This window comes from Corapipo altera, unplaced genomic scaffold (assembly GCF_003945725.1).
Source record: "Corapipo altera isolate COAL_440 unplaced genomic scaffold, ASM394572v1 0, whole genome shotgun sequence".
NCBI classification, from domain to species: Eukaryota; Metazoa; Chordata; class Aves; order Passeriformes; family Pipridae; genus Corapipo; species Corapipo altera.
The window spans coordinates 44,407,996-44,425,485 of NW_020884872.1; positions in this window are offsets into that span (position 1 = coordinate 44,407,996).

Below are 17,490 nucleotides of genomic sequence, written 5' to 3' on the forward strand. Positions count from 1 at the left end.
AACCCTTCCCTTCCCTTCCCAAACCTTCCCTTCCCTTCCCAAACCTTCCCTTCCCTTCCCAAACCTTCCCAAACCTTCCCTTCCCAAACCTTCCCTTCCCTTCCCAAACCTTCCCAAACCTTCCCAAACCTTCCCAAACCTTCCCAAACCTTCCCTTCCCTTCCCTTCCTTTCCCTTCCCTTCCCCTCCCCAGAGAAAGAGTCTAAATTTGAAAGAAAAAGATTTTTAAGGACACAGTTTTAGGAAGTGAAAAAAATATTTCTTACCACATTGAGTGAAACCCCTGAATATATTCTGCAGTTTTAGAAAACATTTTTCCCCTCAGAGATAACTACACATCCTTTCTATCGAGACTGACTAGGCCACACTTCCTTGCTAACTGGGATTTGGCAGGAACTGTTTACAGTTCTCAGTGAAACCCTCTGAATTCTCCCTAGGAAGGATCTGGTGAAGAAGTCAAATACTAAAACTGTGTATATTCTATAGTCTAACTGCATTGTCACATACTTATGTACATGACCATCTCAGAAAGAAAGCAGAAGTAGAAAAGAACACTAAATAAGGGTGTGTAACCGTAAAGGGTGGAGTTCAGAGGTAAATGGGCTATTTGCTGCCATCTATTGATAAGCTGGACCAAGAGGTGGAAAAGAGCAACCAACCCTGTATTAAACATTCTCTCTTACCATGATACAAAGGCTTGGTTGGTTTTGAAAATTTGCTCCAGATTTCCTCATGAGACCAATGAAATACTGCTACAACTTTTCCATCACTGAAAATCAATCAGTATGACTGTTCTCAGGGAGATTAATGGTAGATTAAAACTTCATGGTACCCTCAATTAGAGAGACCCTAGTGTGAAAAACAGAAGATGGCAAAATCATTCATACTTTGTGGGAAGAGTGTATCCTTGGTAGTTTGTGAGTAATACAGTCATATAGACCAACAAAATCATATACAGAATATGATCAAAGATATTACCAAACACCCTTTCTAGCAAAATTACGCAATGAAATGTGACAATACTGGGGAGACATGAAGGGAGACCTGCAACAGCAAATAGCTATAAAATTTGACTGCTCACTGCAAAAAAAATTGTTTCCAACTTTTATGATGGACTTTCCTTTGTTTTATTCAGATATGTTTCTTATGTACAGTCTTTAAAAGATTTTGTCTAAGTTTTGGGTTGAATTTCACTCATGTCCCTGCAAATATGGAACCCAAAATTTCTTTTGATGAGGTTTGATTAGATGAGTTACAGAAGAGGAAAGGTATTATTTTTTTGTATTTGATTTGCATAATAGATGAGACAAATCAAGGCAAATTAATCATAATCATATTCCATTTTATTTTATCTTTGTCTGATATTACTTTTTTTTATTTTATTTTATTTCAATAATTACAAATGCATGCTTTCTTCATTGAGCTGTTTAAAACTTATATCAAAGGTCGCCTTCATCTGGAACCTTTTGATCTTTAAATGAAAGTAAAATATATTTACTTACTTCTAGATATATGAAAAAGAGTCAAACAGAGTAATGCTACTGAACTTATTTTGTTAATTATGATCTAATTTTCATCACTTCAAAGTGATGAAGTTAACATCACTTCAAATCTGATCAAATTATATGAGGGCACATAAAAAGTGTACAGCAAAATACAGTTTATCCTCATCACTAAGTAGGTGGTGAGGAACTTGGGTTTCCCTTAGTTTCTGTATCATATCTGTCAGATGCTGGTATATGTTGTGGGAACTCCAGTGTGTTTCAGATGACTCTACAATCCTCTTTGTAGAGAAGTGAATTAAGCACACGGTGTTTTCCTTATACTGCAGTAGGTACCAGAGAGTACATATCTCCAGTACACTTTGGTCTCTTTGAAATACATTGGATACTTGGAAGACTAAATCACAAGTATATCATTTCTTCGTGGTGATTTAAATTAGCTAATAAATATACATACAACATTAAATATTAAAAGTTAGTTATATAATAAAAATAATCTGTAATTTTCTAACTTTCATATAAACACTCTCAGCACCAAACATTTTCTGTAACAGATTATTTACTCACGATGTATCTGCTTTTTTGTGATCAGACATCCCAAGAGAAATAGATGGGGTGATAAGGAACTTCACTTACTTTTTTTTTATTTTTATTATTTTGGGGATTTTTAGCTAAAAAAGATAAGTGCTTTTCATGTTCTTAAAAAATACTGAAGGTAAAGCAATGTAGTATCACTAGATTTTCTAACAAAATGGAACAACAAAATATTTACAGAGTTAAAGAAAGATGCCATGAGTAGACAAAGATCAGAACTCTTTAACCTTGAATGTTTAAAGCTTAGTTAAGCTTCACACATTTTGGTTTATAGTCATAATGAAACATTATCATTATTTCAGATGTTTTGGGCTATCCAAGATATTGACGTAGAATAATGAATGTGAAACACAACTTACAGAAGATTTTTTCCTTTCCAGATGATGACTTTCTTTAGTGATAAAATAGAAGATATAATAATGACTACTTGGGACAGTCCATTTAGGGTTTTAATCATAGAATTGTAGAATGGTTTGGGTTGGAAGACCTTAATTATCATCTTAGGTCCAAGTACCCTACCATGAACAGGGACATCTTTCACTAGACCAGGTCACTCAAAATCCTGTCCAACCTGACCTTAAACTACCAGGGATGGGGTAGCCATATCCTCTGGGCAAGAGGTTCCAGTGTCTTATCACCCTCACAGTAAAGAATTTCTTCCTAGTATCTAATCTAAATCTACCCTCTTTCCATTTGAAGTAATTATTCCTTGTCCTATCACTACAAGCCCTCGTAAAAAGTCCCTCTCATGTTTTCTTGTAGGCCTCCTTTAGGTACTGTAAAGTTGGTAGAAGGTCTCCTGAGAGCTTTCGCCAGGCTAAACAGCTAGAATTCTCTCAACCTATCTCCACAGGAGAGGTGTTGCAGTCCCAGATGAAGCATCATCTTCTTGCCCCTCCTATGGACTTGCTCCAATAGTTCCATGTTCTTCTTTTGCTCTCAATCAAGACATTTGGGTATAGAAATTCACAAACATACAGTAGAAGCTATATGGGTGGACTTCTAGAACTACCCAATATTATCCTCTGGATGGCTGTTTTAAAATGAGGGGAATGGTCAATAGGAAGATTGAGACAAGACAGTCTATTAACTCATACTTCACATAACTGGCTGGTGAAGTCCTAGATCACTGTAGAAGTTACCGAGTAAAGAAATAGCTGTACACGCAGACAGAGCCCTGTTATAAACCTCTATCAAAATTGCAACTGGACTTTAAAAGTGCAACATCTCTTCTGCTATCTCCCTGTGTTATAACTATTATACTGGCAACAAATAACCTTAAGAAACTTGTACTGCGTATCATGCAGAACTGCAAGAACTTAAAGGACAGCTAAGAAATAGAGTCCCTGGAATTTATAGTGCAAGATCAGGATTCAGTTAGCATCACCACTCTGACGAGTGAGCTCATGGAAATTCAGAGTAACTACATTTTTCTCTCAACTTGACAATGAATGATTGCTACTAACTTCTAAAATGTTCCAAATATATCTGCTTTCAAAAATCAAACAGACTGAGAAAAAGCAATCTATGATTATGAATTCTACATATGAGAGAAATTCATAGAACAAATATAATAATTACACTTGGGACAAGAAAAATAAAGAAGAGAAAAGCAAGATATATCGATCTGGGAGCAAAAGAGACAACAGCATGGAACAAAAAATGAAATAAAGAAACTGGTGAAGGGTGGGAAAGAATGTCTAATACTTTGAATAAATCTTTTATAGTTATATTAACATATGGTTTGTACCTAAGAAAGAGTTACATTTTGTTTTGAATTTGATCCATATTTTTACCTAAATATAACTAAAACAGTTAAACAAGATGAAATTTGAATAATGAGAGCAAAAAATGCCTACAGACTCTTCTAACAGTGTGACCGGAATCAAAGGAAAATCAAATCAGCAGCTTCAAAGTGCTTACAGTTTTCTGTTCGGACATTCTAGGCAGATCTAGGCACAGACAGAAAAAGTTGTATTCCCAGTTACAAGATGGGTAAGAGGTACTTGGATGATCAGCTTTTCACCTTCAGTTCTCCTCCTGCAATTAAGTTACATATCACCCTCTTTAAAAGGAGTTTTTGTTGCATAACATTTGCTAAGAGATGGAAGTGTTTTTATGAAAAATCTATAATTCTGGAAGCTAGACAGTACTTCATTCTTAGGCTTCCCTCATCTTCCCCTTAAGGGTATCTGTTGAAAAATATATTTGTCCCAGTTAGGAAATACATAATAAAACAAGAGAATTATTCAGATAAAATTAATCTAGAAGAAGTGTAAACTCAACAAGGTTTGAGATGAGCCCTCCAAAGGCTTATCTGACCTCCAAGCTGTATTTTCAAGTATTAAGCTCATTAAAACAAACAAAATCCCTCCTTACTCTGTGGCATATTCTAGTTTCTGTCAGAAGGCCCCGGGCAGTCTGACCTAACATTAGCTCTGCTCAATGCAGCAGGTAGTCAGTATACTGGAGGGCAGCAGTGTTAGGTTCTCAACAGGGTATAGAAGTGGGCTGCTGAGAAATTCAGCAAAGTCAGATAGAAAGTTTTGCTACTGGTGTAGGATTACACCATGTAAAAATCAAAGCTAGAGGCTCAAATTGTCTAGAAAGCAGCTTTGCAGAAAAGAAACAGAGGACCACTATGAATAAAATGGTGAATGTGAGTCAACAGAGAACACTAGTGATGACAAAAATTCGTCACATATTCATCTACATTTTTAAGGCCAGAGATAGCTGGTCAAGGAAAATGATTTTACTTCTCTGTGTTATATTTGTGAGGTGGTATCTTTAGTGCTGTGTTTAGTTTTGGAGTCCTCAATACAAAAAACCCATGGACAAACTAGAGTATATGCAGCAGAAGGATACTAAGATGGTCAGGGAGTACATAACGTAAGAATTTAGGAAAATTTATTTTCTCAGTCTGATAAAGAAGGCTCAAGGGCTGTTGTCAGGTAATGGGAAGGTATTAGACTAACCATTCTTCTTAGAATTAGAAAATAAACCTGGACTCTTCCTGTAAGTGTGTAGTGATCAGTAAATAGTAGCAGTTACAATTTGCAGCAAGGATAGTTCCAGTTAGATATGACAAAATTCTTCAGAGGGAAAGTAGTTAAAAAATAAGAAGGGTTGTTCTGAGATGACGTGCAGTTTCCATTTCAGAGATTTTTGGAGTTTCCCAGGAGATAGCTCTAAGTCATTTGCCCTCATGTTAGACTCACTTTAAGCGGAAGGTTGAACCATGTGTCATTCAAAGGTTCCACTCAAGTTAACTGTTCTATAAAGATGTGATTCTATGATTACATTTAATCCAGATATCCTTGTGTTGTATTTGAATAATGTGATTGTTTTAACATGTTTTAATCTTTCTGGATGGGACTTCTCTCATCCCAGGGTTGATCTGTACATTTTAGATGTTTGCATCTGAGGAGTTATAGAGATGATTTGTCCCAGCCTAGGTAAATAATTCTATCAAACAATGGTAAATAATTGTATTGAATGTCAGATTTTGTTATTAAATGCTTATTAATGAAAGCAGATAAACAGACCGGTATTAAATAGAATAGATCGTTACTGATACTTGAGTCTTCATAAAGGCATGGTTTAGCACAATATTGTTACTAATTATGTAATTAGTAGCTTCATTATTTTCCAGACGACAGACATGGTGATGTTTGTGAAGAAAAGAAGAAAACTCACAAACTGAAAGGTCTTTACCAATCTATCACCTTAATTTTGTGATCATTTCAACTCTGAGCACATTAGCAAAGCACATTAACCATACATTTCAGAAATGGCATCTAACACAGTATCTTAGAATGCTTACCCAGCATATATAGAGTGTTAGATATAGTTGTAGTACACTCTTGATGTGCTGAAAGAAAGGACAGGTAGATTTAGAAACAAGGGAGACAAATTATGGACTACAAGTAATTACTTGTTGAAAAGAGGAAAAAAAGTTCTGTGATAATTCCTTCAATTAGCTGTTTGAATTGCTGAAACCCATCATTTATGACAGTCACCTTAACATATTTGCACTAATTCTGATAATAAAAAGGAAATTAAAAAAATTTGCCATTTTCCTTTTGTCCCAGAAGGAATTACATGACTAAGGTGACTCATAGATTCATAATTTGAAGACCACCATGGCCACCATCAACATGTGAGAAGATTTGACTTTAAATGAATTTCTTTTCCATAGGAGCACAGTTCATCTTGTTTTTAATACAGAATATTCTTTGAGCTATCTGGCCAGTTGATACAGTTTTTAATGACAATCACAAAAAGAAAAACATGTGTTGCACTTTATGGTTGATTTTTCCTAATCATCTTCAAACCATGTATGCTTTGTCAACCATACTGAAAAAATAAGCATCCAAATGTCACACATTTTTGTGGTATTACAGTGACAATCTCAAAGTTCACTTTTTTTACTGGTAGATTTATTTTCTATTTCCTAAGTAAGTTGCACTTTTTTCCACCATCTGGGGATACCCAGACATATGTGCATTGTATTGATGGTTGCCTTGACAATTACTTGCAAAAATTTATAAGTGTGTGTCTGATTTTTGTTTTATTGGACAGAATGTTTTTTCCCAAGGGCTCAATTTTTGTTATTTTGCTAAGATTCACTCCTTTCTAATGTGTGTTTTCAATTGGCACTTTTCTTTCCAGATGAGTTGGTTAGAAATTATTTTTTTTAAAATGTTTTGTTGAGTTTTGACCATTTCATGATAGTGAAGTGACTCAGTTCAATCAGTCAGAATGTCCAACTGTGAAAAAAAATATACATGCCAGAGTGCATTGGAATATCAAAAGAAAGGCATTTCTGATTTAAAAAATGTTTGTGTCATAGAATTTCCAGATTTTATAATTTGTAGTAAAGTTAGCTTCAAATATTTGATGTGTTATTATTTCTCCCTCTTATCCCTTAGAAATTAATTACTTAAGAAAAAATGTGTATTGGATTTAGTATTTTTAGTTTATTGTTTATTTTGCTGATAAAGCTTCCAACTTTCTTCCTAATTTTTTGTTTACTTTGAAGGAGTCTGTGGCATAATTATAACAATTCCAGATGTTTTTAAAGACAGAGTAAATGGAGACTGACATGAGTAACTACAGGCTCAGTCCTTTTCTAAGTTGACTTACATCAGTTATACTGCTTATACAACTGGTTTTAGATTAGATTGGTTTGGCAGAAAAGTAAGCATGTATTACTCTTGGAGGGGAATGCATTTTAAAAAGGTACTGTTTTTTCAGTATCCTACTACACGTGTCTGTGAAGCAAAATAACTGATCTGCAGAGAGCAAACTCAATTAAGAGACATTTCAGAACAACTGGCTTCTGAATAAGGCATTTACCAACACAGGGAACCCCGGGCCTTTCCAGAACTTGAATTCCTTCTCCAATGACTCCCCAGTGGTTTCAGGGAGACAGGAAAAGGAACAGTCTTTTTCCAGACCTTTGACATATGATCAGCTGAAGGTATTTGTGGGTTCAAAACAAAGCACTAAACCACCTACCAAATCTAACAATAAACCAACCAAACAATCAATAACAAAATCCCCAAACAAAAACAAAAATAAAAGAACCAGCAACAATGAACTGTGAAAAAAACAGTCTCCTAGCCAGACAATCCACAACCTTAATATTGGTTGCATTGGATGTTATGAACATGCTGACAGAAGCACATCCCTTAGCTATCTTGAAAATGTCAGTAATCATAACAAAGTTGATGTGATTTGTAGGAACTTAGGAAGGGATAAGGATCTGTGAGCACTTAAAAACTGGATACCAAATTGTCTAGCTATCAGACGAGCTGGCAGATGAGACGTCTTCTAGAAGGAAAAAGGAATCAACTGGGAGGAACAGTGATAAAAGGCAATTTTTACTTAAAGTGGAACTGATGGAAGAAAACAAATGTAATTAATCTGTGGCACAGAAATAGAATTAACTTAGAGAGAATATATTTTAGATATGCAGAGGTGACAAAACTTTGAAAATGTTACCTCTTCCAAAAGTTTCAGAACTGGGATCCTCCATCATCACTCCTTTTAAGAATATAATATCATTATAAGAAGGCTGCGGGGAGAAGAATGTTGAAAAAAGCTTATATTTAAGACACATTTATAGAAGTAAATATCAATGAAAAAAAAATTGTAGAAGCTGAACTAAACATAACATTTCATTATCATTATAAAAGTTGTGTTCTAGCTTATAAAATATGCTAAATAATTTTTTAAAAATGTAATAGAACAGCTAGAATATGCTTAATATTCATTCATTCTCAGGAACAATGTAATTTGATGAGAATTCATCAACAGAACGGATTTCTCTTTTCCTTATCTTTGGAGTTTTTTTTAAACTGGGAAAGTTAAAATGGCTAACATCATCATAAGAGTAGAAATAAAACTTCTCCCCTTTTTCAGCAATTAAGTAACTGGAACAAAACTGAAATATTCAAAGTGACTGAATCTTTTCTGCCCCCCAACAACAGTATTGACAAAATACTCCTGCATTTTCAGTGCTTTAGTGGAAGCTCATTTGAGTACTGTTTAGCTCTTTTGTACATCATATATCCCAACAAAAAGCAGTTCTCTTTACTATACTATCTGACCAGTGATACACTTACAGATGAGCTCTTTTTCATGGTGGTGAATTTTCCTTTCTCATACGATAAGTGAAGCTTGATTATCATAGTAAGTGGGAATAAGTAACAATGAGAAAAAAAGTGAATATAAAGAAATGTATTTCAAATTATTATGGCAGCTTCAACTAGGAAAAAATGTTTATCTGAATGCTCTGTTCGTGAAGATTTAGGGGGTTTTTATTGTTAGTACAGAAATTATTCTTCGAAAGTTACCACTTTTTGAAAGAAAAGTGAGTTTTACTGTAATCATAACTTTCTGTCTAAATAATGTACATGAAATATTTTATGATAATATTTTTTATACAAACATTAATTATGAGTTTTAATGTATCTCACAATGAACCTTCCCCTTGAGTTACAAAGTCTTAATGGTATACCACACTATATATTCACTACTGAATATCTGTTTTAAGAAGGGCGTGACAGTATAAGGTTTTCGCTGTCTTGATATTATAAAAAGTTAATGAATACTGACACAATTAGGAGAGCAGATTAGCAATAAAGTTTTGCTTTTGTTTAAAATTTAGTTTTAAAGCACATGAAAGGTTAAATCAGGGCTGTTAAATCTCTACCCAGTAGAGAAATAAGATGGCAATACAACTTCTCCTGTTGGGCCAAGCCAGTCATGCCATAAAAAGTTCTCATATTAAATTCTATGGGTGAAGTATTTTATAAAAATGCTAATTAAGGTTTAGCAAAATCTGGTTTGCTCTGCATTTACTTTTAAAAAATGTCTGTTCAGCATGGAAAAGTAGGAACATGGCAGATGTTGTAGAAAAATCAGCATCTATTGAGGGCTTCAAGTGTCCTAAAAAAGACTCACTGCCTTTCCGAATAAGATCAAAGGAAGAGAATTTTTGTTAAGAAGGGAAAAAGAAAGTAATTCTAGTGAACAGAAAATCAAATAGCATATGCATCTATTTTTTAAACAATCAGCTGCTGTAAGTGATGTGCATTTTGTTCTGATAGTAATAGCATAAAGATTTATTGTACTTTTACTTCACTCTTTTTAACTATAGAAAAAAAAGCAAAGTGTAAGGGAAAAAAAAATCCTGCTGATTCTGACAAAGTTAAGAGATTGATCCTGACAAGTAACATTATGTAGGACTAATAGCAAATGTGAGGGGAAAAAGTAGACTAAATTTCTAGGCATTAGAGGACGGAACTGTAATCTCTCTGTATTTACAAAATAAATGTATTTACAGGTAACTGCATAAAAATACTTTTCTGAAAGATCCCCGTGGTTCAGGTGGTACTCCTCAGTTCCAGATATGTTTTCAGGGATGCAAAAAATCCACTGATTTCAAAAGAACTCCCAAAATAGAAGATAAGTCAGGAAAAAATATCTAATATGCAAGCCAATACTACTTCAAGTTAAAAATTAAAGTTTGAAAACTTTTTAGCATCACCTCAGATGTTGTCAAATGGACAACAACACACCACAGGTTTTTTTTTATTTTTTTAGAAATATACAGATATTTGGACTAAATGCAGCTACTTGGCAGTATGATCACAGATCAGAGCCCTGTGGAGCACGGTGATGTATATTAATAAATAAGTGTAGACATGGTCTAAATGCCCAGAAGATGTTGAAAAATCTAGTTCAGATAACAATCAAAGAATGCCTTTGGCACTGTATGATAAAAAATTGCATTGATAGTAAAGCAAAGGAGGACAGCGTTCTTTATCTGTTCCTGATGCGTGTGAGGGAAGAAAACATAAAAATACGTATAAGAAAAAATGGAAGGAGAATAAAAAAATATTAGTCACAAAACTAAAAAGATTTAACATTTTGCCCTTTTCTTTCAAAAAATATGACAGACTTTCAAATAAATAGTCACCAAAGCTTCTATTTCTGAAAAAATTATCTAAGCCTACTTAATACAGTAAAAAATGTCAACAGCAGCTATTTTGACAGATTTGTTGTCAAGTGATGTGGACAGTAGGAATCAAAAATTCCACTAAAATGTAACATCGAGAGGAGTGAACTGGATATCTTGTTCCTCAGGAAGCTATCATAGACTATTTTTTTACTTATTAGAACACACATTAAGCTGAAAGTCAGGGTTTCTATAAAGCAGATAGGACCATATTTATGAAAAGCAACTTTTGTTTTGTCCTGTTCAGTGGTTCAATATGAAGTTTTTATCCTTCAAGTAATTACATATGGTTAAAAGTTTCTTCACATTCACAGACATCCCCCTTTTTTGTTTGTTTTGTTTGTTTGTTTGTTTTTGTTCTCATTTGAGTTTGTGGTTGGTTTTGTTGTTTTCTTGGGTTTTGCTTTTTTTGAGAAGGAGAAGAATTATGACACTTTTATTCTAGATTTGCTTGTCTTTAATTGTAGTATCTTTGTAGATGCAGGATATTGATATAAGAACTCAGGGTTTTGGATGAGAGAATTTTCTGGACGTTACCTGTAACTGACTGTCAGATGCATTTTTATACAAATTTATTTCTTTATGTTCACATGTGCACACACTCACACAGAGAGATAGCTAGACAGAGAGATGCATGTGGAAACAAGCCTAGGGACCATACCAACCACTACTTTTCATTAAAGTGCCAAAAACCATGTTAGGACAAGGTCAAATATGCAATTGCTTTGTTAAGATAAGCAAAAGTTCTCCTACTCTATGAGAGCAGGTCTTCAGCTGTGTATATCTTCAAGTTTCCTCTAGCTTTGTGTCAGGAATATATCAGTCACATACCAGTTCCCTCTCATTTTATCTTGTTACTTAAGGAACTGTCTTTATTTTTCTACAAAGGAAAAATAAAACTTGTAAGTTCTTTAGAGATGAGAGTACCTCTCAACAGATCCCTAACAAGAATAATGGACGAGTCCAAGAAGTGTACCCAAATTCAGACACATTCAGACACAAAGGAAGTGTGTTAAAATACTGGAGGTTTGGGTTGAAGGGTTGTTGAAGTAAATAAATTGGCACAGGTTTTCAGTACATTAAAACAGGTCTTTTTTTCTTTGTCGTCATTTCTTTTTGGCATAAAATTTGCAATAAGCTGTTTATTATGAGGATTTTTCTATGTTTCAAGTTCAGACTTCTGAATACATATGAGTGCGTTATTTGAAAACTGAGACCTGTTTTGCTCTGCAAACAGAGTTTTGTCATGTATAAGTTTACTTGAAAACAATACTGATCTGAAAGCATATTAATGAATCCAGGATACAGACAATACATACACAACCTTCAAGGCTGAGCAACATTTAGTACCTGTAACTTCTAGTGATAGCTTCTGACGTAGTCTGAAACACTGGTCACTAAAAATGTTGGTGAGATGGACTAATAAGACACCATTAAAATGCATTATTCAAGACAAAATAGACTGATGAAAGTAGAATCCTATCACACTGCAGCATCTTGCCATTAGTAAAGTCTGTCTTTGGAATCTTGCCTAGTAGTATATCTTTTAACAGATTTCATAAATGTTACTCTATTAAAAATGTTCACAGAAATTTTTATGATTATATCATTTTAGCCTTGGATTTTATTTTGCGGTTCCTTTCTTCCTTCTTGCTAAGCACTAATCACTTTTTAAGTTGAATGCAATTTTATAGAAGCAAACAGTCTAAAAATGTTCCACTTTCACCATCAAATATATTTACATTAAACCTTAAATTACATTTAGCCTGTATTTATAAAGTAAGAAGATTTATTTTATTCACTTTTATGTCTCCAAATTTTTTTTCAAAGTTAATACAGCTTTGTAGCAGCTGTGCATTTATTTGTCAAAAGTATTGTTCATGTCTGGTTTAAGCTTGGAGAATGATTAGAGATGATTGTTGAAGTCATGTTTAATAATTGGTTTGTGCTTTTTTTTTCTCAACCATTTATGTTTCATTAAGACATTCTGCATTTACTCATGACTGTTCAAGGATATCCATCTGTTCTGCCATTTCTGTTGCTCTTGAAATACCTTCAACTCAGTATCCCATCCAATATTGGACTATAACGCCACTTCCAGCTTTTATTCATTTTACTCAATTTTGCATTGCCCTCCTGAATTCCAGTGATGTTCCCTTCTATCTTCTGTCAAACCCCAGTACAGTGTATGGCACTATACTTTCCCCAGTGTCCTGTGTCTCAACAGCAAAAGGTAAGAAGGCAGATATGACATCTTCCTTTCATGTAATCATCAGTCGTTTTCACAGTTATGTCCTTGATCTCCTCTCTATTCTCAGTCTCTTCTTAGACATTGCTCCAAACAAATTATTCTTCACTTTGCAGGTCCTAAAGTCATGTTTCCTGTCTTTGATGAGTCCTACAGGCTCTGCAGCTATAAACTCTCTGCTCAGGAACAATTTAGTTTATAAAGATTTATATATGTTTAAAGCAGATAGCTTAAAATTTGGTGTTCCTATACTCTAAAAACCTCCTTTTGTCTTTACATGCACACTAAATAATTTCTCTCTTGACTTTTGAATTCCTGAACAGAAAGGAAGTTTTTAAAAGTCTCTTTTTTACCTAATGTTACTGATTTGATTTTAAATTTTGCACTGTACTGTATTTATTTGATTAATTTTAAACACAAGTTTGTTTCTGCTTTCAGATCATGGCAAGATGTGCTAGTATAAAAGAAAATATGTTTGCTTATGCACTTACTAAACAGAATAACCTAAAACATATTTTGTGGTATAGTAAAAGTTCTGTGCTCCATACAATCTACTGTACAGTTTGAGTGCTTCTGTGTAGTCAGAAGCAAAATCAGGTTTCTTTGGTACCTATCATTCACAAAAAGAACTAAAAGGTAGAAAAAATCCTCTTTAATTTTGTGATTTAATACCCTGCAAAATTTATTATGTTTTAAAAATCATATTATTTTTCTTATTTACACTTACATAGATGTAATAATATATAACATTTTGCAGAAGAAAAACTAGGAATGAAATAAAGGACAAAAAAAGAAATACTGTTTATTAATTGAAAAAATAGGTCAAATTTGTGATATTAATTATTTGAGTTTTCAGACAGCTTAGTTAATGATCTCTATTCTGGAAAATCACAATCATACCTATCAAGAGATAAAAATATAGTTTAAAATTTTTCTAAAAACAAAACTGTAATCTTTTGTAAAATATTATCCACTGAGTTGTATATCAAATCTGGGATATTCTACAGATGTTAAAATTGATCATAATTCAAAACAACTTTTTTCCCAATACGACATATAAATGTTTCAAAATGAAAACCAGTTAATAATAAAAATTATGATAAAAAATACAACAGTAACACCAATAATAATAATAATAATAATAATAATAGTAATAATAGTAATATACCCAGTGAAAAATATTAATACACTGGTGCTTTTCAGCTGTTAATGGTGGACCATTAATTTCCAAGCACAATGGGCAGCTTTCCTGAAAAACTAATGATACAATCTGGTTGCTAATGATTATCACTTAATAGGATGAAAAATGAATTCCAGATATTCAATTGCTGAAAGACACAAAATCCATCAGGACTAAATTGTCTGCAATCCTCTCAGCTGTAGTTGTATATGGCATAGTTGTGTATAAGACTCTTTAAGAAACCTTTTTAGTCACAGTAATTTTAAAAGTAATTTTGGAAACAACTATACAGAAGGATCTTGGTATTAAATAAATATTTTCAATTAAAGTATTATCTAAATGGATATTTAAATCTGTTTTGCTTTGTGTGAATTCACGATCTGGAAATATATTCTTTCTAATGCCAGCATACTTCTGCTGATCTCTTTAGCATACACTGCTAGCAGCTGAGAATAAAAGATTGTATAAGGAATGCAGGTTAACTTAAAAAAACATTTTCTGGACTGAGTCTGTGGAAAATTATGAATTAATAAAATATTAATCATTCATAGTCCTTAACAGACACATTACAATGAGAACTAGAACAGTGATAAACAGTATATTTTACTACCAAAAATGAATTAACTCAGTGAAATTAAGAATTGCACTTATTAACTTAGATATTAACTTAAAAATGCTGAAACTAAAATCTAAAATGAACCTACAAATTACCTCAGATTACACAAAAGAGCTGTAAACCATTTTGCATCTGTTATGTATTAATTTACCCACTCAATTGATAGGAAAGTTATCACTGCTGAACCCAATGTTTGGGCTTCAAAGGAACATTGAAATTGCACACCGAGGAGAATACAAGTTGGGCAAGATGTATCTGTAACAATTATTGGCAGAAATTTCAGCTCTTATGGTTTTCTCTTTATGCCTCTGAAAATAAAATGCCTGTCAGGTAGAAGGTAGACTTTACTCCATTTTTGTGTTTCACTTCATTCTGTGGCTGCTGAAAGGAATACATGGTTTCAAAAAACTTATTTTAAGATCTATATACACTGAAAATTATTCTTTCTTGTTCTATGCAGATTTATACACTTTCTGTTTATCTAGTTTTGGTAGAGTCAAACTGTATCTGCCAAACAGTTTGGTAGGGGTTTTTTTTTGTTTTTTTTTTTTTGGAGAGGGGGGTCATTTTAACACCACAGGTGAAAATCAACAGCATTTATACATCCACACTTAACCTACCAGCCTCCCATGGTTCTGTGACTACTGAGAAACAGCACTTCTGCAGGTGGGGTGAAACTCTTCCAGGAGCATGTCTGCTAGGAACAATAAAAAGTTGTAGGATTATACACCGTGGTAATGTTAGTTCACTTGGGAACATGAACTGAACAGACAAAAAAGAAAAACAAAATCAGCATGATAACCTACTGACACTAGGATCCCAATGTGATAATCCCATCTGTCCTGGAAGAACACCACTACTGGTAGCCATGGTGACTACTCCAATGTTAGTCCCACTGCGTATAAACATAGACTCTTCCAAGAACCAACTCTCTGATGGTAACTGACCACACATTTGATAAGATAGTATGACATAAAATACCTTTTAGTGATCTATATTTTTGTTTTTTTCTATGTCTCCATGTAAGAAAAACTAGTTTTAAGACAGAGATTTTAAAGTAAAGGACAATGAACTTTAAATTCTGGGTTTAATAATTGCTAATTTGGCAGTAATTGCTAATCTGGTTGCCAGTTAATGAGAACAACTCTCTGAGAGATCCCATTTCATGTGGTGCTTTTTTTCTGGTATGTTCCTTATGAACTCTTTGTGTGTGATATTTGTTTACTGAGGCTAGGTCAGATACCTACCTCACATTAAAAACTACTTGTTCTATTAGCTCATTTCAAAGCAGTAACCACTGCAAAATTTCAACTCTAATTTTTTCAAATTCAGTTTTGATTACAAAAAGAAAACAAATCAAATCAGCCATTTAGTAATAGAGTTCATTTATTAATAAAAAATAACGTCTAACTGTTTATTGGAAAGGAAAAATGTCACTTGAAGTATTCAAAGGCTAAGACTGCTATTTTTCTAAAGCTGAATCCAGGAGGATTTGTTTCCATAAGTGGCTACAGAATAAAAATAATTCCAAATGTTTCCAAAAATTTGTATTCACTTTAAAAGCAGTTTTATGGCCAGGGATAAGTTTCTTTGCCTGTGACAATGTTTTTATCTGCTTGAAGAATGGAAAAAAAACGTATCTTAGGGAAATTATGGAAACCTGTAAATAGCAAACAAATTTTTGTGGAGGGCTTTGTGTTTGTTTGGTGTTTTTTCTGGTTTTTTTTTTTTAGTTTTTTTAAAGCAATAACCACAATAAGTAGTGCTATGACCAGTCTGCAGGCTGAAAATTTTGATAAAGGATTCCTCAAGCAATTTTGAAAAAGTTTTACAATCTAACGTGGGTAATTATGAAATTGGCAAAAAGCTAGATTTGTGGAAAATATATTTTCAAGAATCAATTCTTAAGATTGGAAGGGATCTTTACTCCTTGTCCTACTGCACCAGCCTCTACTGAAAAGTTTGTCCCCATCTTACAAGTCCCTTTTCAATTACTGGAAAGCTGCTAGAAGCCCTTCCTAGAGCTTTCTCTTCTCTGGGCTGAACAACCCTAACTCTCTCAGTCTGTTTTCATAGGAGAGCCTTAATCCCTCTGATCATTTGTGCGACCTTCCTCTGGACTCGCTGCAACAGGTCCATGCCCTTCTAATTTTGGGGGCCCCAGAGCTGGATGCAGCACTCCAAGTGGTGTCTCATGAGAGCAGAGTAGAGGGGGTGAATCACCTCCCTTGACCTGCTGGCCTCGCTGCTTTTGATGGAGCCCAGGACACAATCAGCTTTCTGGGCTGCAAGTGCACACTGCCAGCTTATGTCCAGCCTCTCACCCACCCACACCCCCAAACCCTTCTTGTTGGGGCTGCTCTCAATCCATTCATCTCCCAGCCTGTAATGATACTGGGGGTTGCCCCCACCCAGGTGAAGAACCTCACCCTTGGCCTTGAACCTCATGATGTTCACATGGGCCCACTTCTCAAATAGGTCCAGGCCCCTTTGGATAGCATTCTGTCCCTCAGGAGTGTCAACCACACATGTGCTTTGATCTTCCTTTTCTGTCTAATGTACCTGTAGAAGCCCTTCCTACTACTCTTTACATACCTTGCCATCTATACACATATCTGTGTCATCTATACACAATTGGGCAGCATCTTTATACTCTTCTCAGGACACCTGTCCCTGCTTTCACTACCTGTACTTTTCCTTCTTACCCTTATTTTGACCAGTAAGTCTTTACTCACCCATGCCAGTCTCTTGCCTTCCTTCATTTCTTACACCTAGGGATTGAGAGCTCTTTCATGCTATATGAAATGTCCTTAAAGAACTGTT